Here is a 6554-nt window from a genome sequence, read left to right on the forward strand (position 1 = left end):
GGCCTTGGGCAAGGTCTTCACAGGGGGCGCCCTGTATTTTGGGGGCCTCTTCCAGGTGAGTGTGCAACCCACGCGGCAGGACCTGGGGCAGCTGTGAGTGCCCAGGCCTGAGCCGTACCATCTGCAGGCACCTGCAGCCCTGACGGAGCCCCTGGAGGTGGAGCACGTGGTGGGCCAGGGTGTTCTCCACCGTGGTGGCCAACTGCATGGGGCCCGGCCCTTGGGCACTGGTGAGCGTTGGAACCTCGTCGTCTGGCTCCGAGCCTCTGCCGTGCGCAACCGCCTCTGTCCCATGTGCCGCTGTGAGCCCGACCTGGTGGATGATGAGGGCTTCAGTGATGGCTTCACCGGAGAGGAGCCAACCACAGTGGATGTGTGTGCGCTCACCTGAGGCCGCTTGGGCCTAGTGTGGGGGTGGCAGGGCAGGTGAGGGCTCCCTCGCCTTGGGCTGGGGGCAGAAATAAACTCCCCGCAGCCTACCGCATTTTTTGGCTCAAGGCTGTGCCAGCTTCTGGGTCATCCTCTGGATAAACAGGCTGCCTTAGTTCAGGTGTGTCGGAAGCAGAGTCTGGAATAAGGCTTTGGCAAGGGAGTTAGGGAAGCAGGGGAGGGGAGGGAGCAGCTGGGCAAGGAGGTGGCTTCAGAGGAAGTCCAGCCTCAGCAGGGCCTGCAAAGAGCTCCAGGCAGAGCCCACACTACCACAGTGTGCCCACACCATCGGTTGGTAGCTCCCAGATGAGGAGGCCAGAGAGGGGTAACTTCCCATACACTTATCTCCAGGGCAGGGTACCTTCCAATAGCCAAGGGAAACTTCCAGAGACAGCACAGATGTGAACCCTCAGCAGCAGGCATCACCCCCAGTGACTCGGGTGGGCCACCTGTAGCATCCTCTAGATGGCAGAGGGGTGAATGGCAGGGCCAGGAACCAGGCTGCCCGGGTTCCCATTCTGCTTCTGCCACTTCCAGCTTTGTGGCTTTGGATGAGCCTTCGCCTTTTGGTGCCTTGGTTTCCTCATTTAGCACCTACTTCCTAGAGCTGTTTTGAGAGTCAAATACGCTGATGTATCTATATAAAGTGCTTTGCAAGAGCCCTTTGTGTTTGCGGCTGTCATTATTGTGGAAGAGTTGCCACTTGGGGGCCTGAGATCGGATGAAGCGCACAGCCACGATTTGGGTTACACACTTGAAAATCAGGGGGCTTCCATATTTCAGTCTTGAGTTCGGTCTCCCTGGGAAGGTGGGGCCACCAGCCCCATGCCCCCGTTGCACGGATCAGCTGGAGCAGAATCCCGGCTTCCCTCCGGATGGGCCTGGGTCCATGCCCGCGCTCACTGCCCAGATCTCTCTGGCTCTTACGGACACGAGTTTGCGACCTCTGAGTCACTGGGTGGGCTCGTCGAAAAGACCCGGGCGTCTCACTCTGGAGCTCACAGTCGTACGGAGAAGACAGGACCAGCCGAGGAGGAGGGCGGCGCGTGCGAGGGTCGCCTTCTTCCCAGGGCACCGGGGGCGTGGGTGCTGCGGGAGCGCGCCGAAAGGGCAGCCTTGGAAGCGGGCGCAGCTTCGGCAGACACAGGGCTGAGGGGCTGCGGAGCTCGGGGGCCGGAGCCAGGCTGCAGGGCACGGCCTCGCCCGTTGCCCCTCCTTGCTTCTGCGGGAGGTGGGCGCGCCCAAGACGGAACCTGGGGCGTCAGAACGAAAAGCAGCGGCGCCGCGCTTCCCGGCCGGACAGCCTCCAGCGCAGCGCCCCGGCCGGAAGCCTTCTCGCCGCCGCTTCCTCTCGAGAAGGCGTGCGGCGGGCTGTCTGGCCCGCAGGGCTGGCAAGGTGGGAACGGAACAGCCCCAGGGGACCCCTTGAGGCGGCAAGGCCGCGGAGGGCGCGGGGCTGGAGGGTAGGAGAGCGCGGGAAAGCGCCCCAGACGCCACTCGCGGCGGACTGCCGCCGGTTCCCAGGGGGCTCCGAGCCGGGTGCGCGGGAGTGGGGCCTCCGGGCGGGGGCGGGCCCTTAATAGGCGCCGCTGCTGGGACTGGAGTCGGCATGAGAAGCCGGAGTCCCCAGCATTGGGGGGTGGGTGAGGGTCGCTTATTTTCCCGGGGCGGTGATGGGTACTGGGCGCCGCGAGGCCCCAACCCCGCTAGAGCCGCCCTTGGAGCCCGCCCGTGGCCGGCTTGCGGGGGCTTCGGCTCAAGCGCGTCCTCCCCGTCGCCAGCCCGCGGCGCCATGGCTCACGTCGGCTCCCGCAGGCGCTCGAGGAGTCGTAGCCGGTCCCGGGACGGGGGTCGGAAAAAAGAAAGAAGAGCAGGAAGGACGCCTCCGCATCCCAAGGTTGCAAGGCCAGCACGGCCCTCGGGGCGGAGGGTGAGGACCACAGGCATCGGGGAGAGGAGGAGCAGCCACTTCCCGGGGAAGTCGGGGCGAGCAGCAGTCGGGGACGTTCAGTCATGCCTTTGTGCATCCGGGCCTGAGATGTGAGGGCCAGGCGCCTCGGGAGCCGGGAAGGGGCTCCTCCGGGAAGCTCCATCTCTGTTGTGGAAAGTCCAGCAGGAGGCGCTCACCCTGTAGATGGTCTGTGCCTGCCCCAGGCCAGAGTAGGGGACGAAGGTTTACCTCTTCCCCTCCTGGCATTCTAGCCTCACCTTCTCCCTGCATCACAGAGAGAAGCAAGCACAAGGCCCGGAGGAGACCACGATCCAGCTTCTCCTCCTCCTCTTCCAGTTCTTCTAGCTCCTCTTCTTCCTCCTCGTCCTCCTCTTCCTCCAGTGATGGCCGGAAGAAGCGGGGGAAGTACAAGGACAAGAAGAGGAAGAAGAAAAAGAAGAGGAAGAAGCTGAAGAAGAAGGGCAAGGAGAAGGTGGAAGCACAGCAGGTGGAGGCTCTGCCGGGCCCCTCGCTGGACCAGTGGCACCGATCAGCTGGGGAGGAAGAGGATGGCCCAGGTACTGTGCCGCGCAGTACCTGAGAGGGAGAAGGTCCCTTCCCAAGGCCTGGCCACCACCTCCATCTTCCCTTCCAGTCCTGACGGATGAGCAGAAGTCCCGAATCCAGGCCGTGAAGCCCATGACCAAGGAGGAGTGGGATGCCCGGCAGAGCATAATCCGCAAGGTGGTGGACCCCGAGACGGGGCGCACCAGGTGGGGAGCCCTGGGCCTGACTTACACCGCGGGGTCTGGGAGTGTTGGCGGAAGATGTGTGCTCTCGGGAGGAGCGGGGCCGGGCGGGGGTGCTGCTGCCTGAAGAAGGCCAAATGTGGGCAAAAATACCATCACTTGGAGTAAGCAGTTGTAGGGGCTTGAAGGGCCTGGAGGAGGCTTTTCAAAGGGCTGTTGTTGACGGGGCTGAGGCTGGCAAGGTGGAGCCCAGCTCGGCTGCCTTCATCAGGGAGAGTGGGTGAGGGCCCAGGGTCTGCCCACTCAAGGCTGCGGGGCAGGAGTCTGGGACCCCTCTGCCGGCTGCTTCTGGTTCTGCTCCTTTGGCATTAGGGGAGCTATCTATTCCTTGCTGAATGGAGACCCTCCCACCCCTAGGCTAATTAAGGGAGATGGTGAGGTCCTAGAGGAAATGTAACCAAAGAACGACACAGAGAGATCAACAAGGTGGGTGTGGCCCTCTGCCTGCCATCCACCCCAAGCTCTGTTTGTGATGTTCCCCTCCTCCTGTGTGCTTTCTTCCCCAGCAAGCTACCCGAGGGGACGGCCTGGCCTTCCAGATGCGAGCTGGGTTGCTTCCCTGAGGGCCCTGGCTGGCCAAGGCCTGTGGACAGTGCTGGCGACCCGGCCTGGGCAGGCTTCAGGGTGCCAGTGGGAAGCCTGATGGGTGCTGGTGGCCTTTCCCCCATGGATTGGCCTCTGGCCCAGCCCAGCCTCTTCTCAGGGGCAGGGGGTGGAGGATGGGGTCACCGGCCTGCTCGGCACCCCCATCTGAAGCAGCAACACTTCTTAGCTATTAAAGGTTCTCTGGTTAGAGACTTTCTCTGTTCTGTGGCTTTTTGTGCTGAGGGGACGGGAAGGGTGCTATATGACTGCCAGGGAAAAACAAGGGCTCCAGGAGCTTTCGGGAAAAGTTGGGGTGGCCTCTGGTGGTAGTGAGCACAGGCCACACCAGCGCCTGAGCCCTCCTCATCTTGAGGTCAGCCTGCCTGGACCAGACGCCATGCCAGCTGAACCCCAAACCCAGAGAGCTGGCTCTGAAATGCCATGCACTGAGTCATGGAGAGGGATGGCTTCCCCTGCCATGTTCATTCCACAGATCACAACAGTGCAGAGCCAGGTGCTGGGGCCGGGTGGCCTGTGTGGGAGGCCTGGCTCCTACTGCCCAGCTGTGTCCTCCACTCTTAGGCAGGGAGGCTCACGGCACCTGCTTGACGGGGGGTCTGTGAGGGCAAACTGAGTTCCAGCCCAGGAAGGAGCTAGAATCAGGCTAGGCCCAGAGTCAGCCCTGCACGAATGTGTTGGCGTCACTGTGTCACTAGCGTTACTGTTCCATGCCCCCATCCCACCATGCCCCACGGTTGCCAGTGCAGTAAAGAGACCCAGAAGGAAACCTTCCCGCTTCTTTAATTGGTGTAGCAGACATGACGTTGTATACAGAGCACACTCAGGCCCAATGATGCGGGGACAGCAGGGACGGGTGGGGAGAGTGGGAATGCTGCTCACACATGGCCCAGAGAGACAGATGGCACATGGACAGACCAGACAGGAGGGGCTGAGACGTGAAGGCTGTGATGGGGCGGGTAGTGGGACTCAGACCGAGCCAGGGAGGGGTGGGGGTCTCTGCTGAATCCCTCTTTAGAAATCAAAGAGAAGGCAGGTGCTGGGGCCTGGGGCCTGGGGGTGTGGTGGGAGTAGGACTAAGGCTTCTATTCTAACAGGCCTGGGGGGTGGCAGTCAGCAAGGCCTGCCTCACCCTTTGGTTATGACTGGTCAGGCCTGAGCCCTGCAGCTCAGCACCCAACTCTGTAAACATTTTTGGTATTTTTAAAGGACATTGCCCTCTCTCTCTTAGTTTCAGAAAGGCTGGTGCTTCCTCAAGAAGAGAATGTGCCAAAAGGAATCTGAAGGGAGGAGGAAAGCAGACCTGGATACAGAAGAGACTTCCCATGGGGGACAGGCTGCCCACCTCGCCATCTATGGCTGAGGGCCGCTGGGAGAGCCCCAGGGGACTATTGCTGTTGTCCTTGGCATGGCTGGCTGCTGGGCAGGCAGGTGGGGAGCGAGGAGCCGTGGGGGAGCTGCCCCCTAGGGAGAGGCTGAGCCCACTACCCACAGGGCCTCCCGGCCTTTATTGCAGGAGGGCCCAAGACTCTTCCAGGTGCTTCTCTGGATGGCTGGTCACCGAGGCAGCAGGCAAGACAAGATGAGGTGGGGCCGAGAGTGGAGGAGGCACTGGCCACAGGGCCCCTGACCGGGGCTGTGATTGTCGGGCCAAGCGACTTCCCACTGGGAGCAGGGGTGTCAGATACTGCACTTTCACTGCAACAGTTACATGAAAACTTGGTCCATAAAATAATCGTTGCTTTATACATAATGCCTGAAACAACAACAAAAAGCTACATCTTAAATATGAATAAACCCTGAAGGTTCCATCCCTCCAGACATTTTTCTCTGCACAAAATAAATAGCTTTCACTCTGTATAGACCCACTTTTGCAGAACATTTACACGACCCTTTGGCTGTACATATCTACACACAAGAAAAAGTTAACATCACTCTGTGCACCTCCCCAGCCCCGTCCACACGGCCCAATGCCAGGCCCAGGTCGGCCGTAGCTTCTTGGGGACGTAGCCTGTTTGCTGGACAAAGGCTGAGGCCAGGCAGGTCCTCCCACCTCAGGGAAAGCCGAGGAGCAGCAGAGGGGCCACTGGAGCTGGCCATTGAGCGCCACAGCCAAGGTACGCTTGGTGCTGGGGAGAGAGGGCAGACGGTCAGACCCAGCGTGCAGGACAGCATGGTCCTTGTTCAGGCGAGAAATGAAGTCATGGCTGCCTGCCCTGAAGCTGACAAAGTAAGTTGTGGCTTAGATTCGGCATGAAAACGGAATTGGCATTAAAAAAACCGAAGTGTGTGCCCCACCCACCCCAGAGTAGAAATTCAGTGGGATTGCCGGGGGCCGGGTGAGGCAAGGAGCCCATGCCTCGCTGAGTGGGCAGGAGCAGGGCCCACGGGACCCAGAACCAGGCTGGACTCCGTCACAGTGCTGGGTGTTTTCAGTGTGGAGGGGCTGCTCTCAGTACTGAAAGAGTTAAGAAAAGGAAGCAGCCAAGGATTGCTCATTTATAAAAACCTCATGGAAATCAGATTGAGAAGTAGAAAGGCGTAGAAACGTGGGCGGGCGGCCTTGACTGATGGCAGGGAGCGGAAGAGGCGGCCAGGCCCGTCCAGCCTGTGGCCTGAGGCTGGAAACAACACTGGCCTGGGCTCCAGGCAGGGCAGGCGATCAGGTGGGTAGGGTCCGGGGCGCAGATATTAAGATACGGCCTTTCTCTCCTGCTTGCACGAGGCTCTGCCACACTGGAGCCTTCAGTGTGGTTGTAGGTCCTGGGTCAGCAGGTACTAAG

At 60.9% G+C, this 6554-nt stretch overlaps 1 pseudogene across 1 annotated transcript; it reads left to right on the forward strand.

The window, feature by feature from the left end:
* The first annotated feature begins 1135 nt into the window (after positions 1-1135).
* Positions 1136-3963, forward strand: LOC104672457 (annotated as a pseudogene). The gene is made up of 6 exons (XR_004056400.1): positions 1136-1825; positions 2211-2359; positions 2656-2937; positions 3015-3132; positions 3526-3594; positions 3675-3963. The product of XR_004056400.1 is annotated as an ADP-ribosylation factor-like protein 6-interacting protein 4 (transcript).
* The last annotated feature ends 2591 nt before the right edge of the window (positions 3964-6554 follow it).

This window comes from Rhinopithecus roxellana, chromosome 3 (genome assembly GCF_007565055.1).
Source record: "Rhinopithecus roxellana isolate Shanxi Qingling chromosome 3, ASM756505v1, whole genome shotgun sequence".
NCBI classification, from domain to species: domain Eukaryota; kingdom Metazoa; phylum Chordata; class Mammalia; order Primates; family Cercopithecidae; genus Rhinopithecus; species Rhinopithecus roxellana.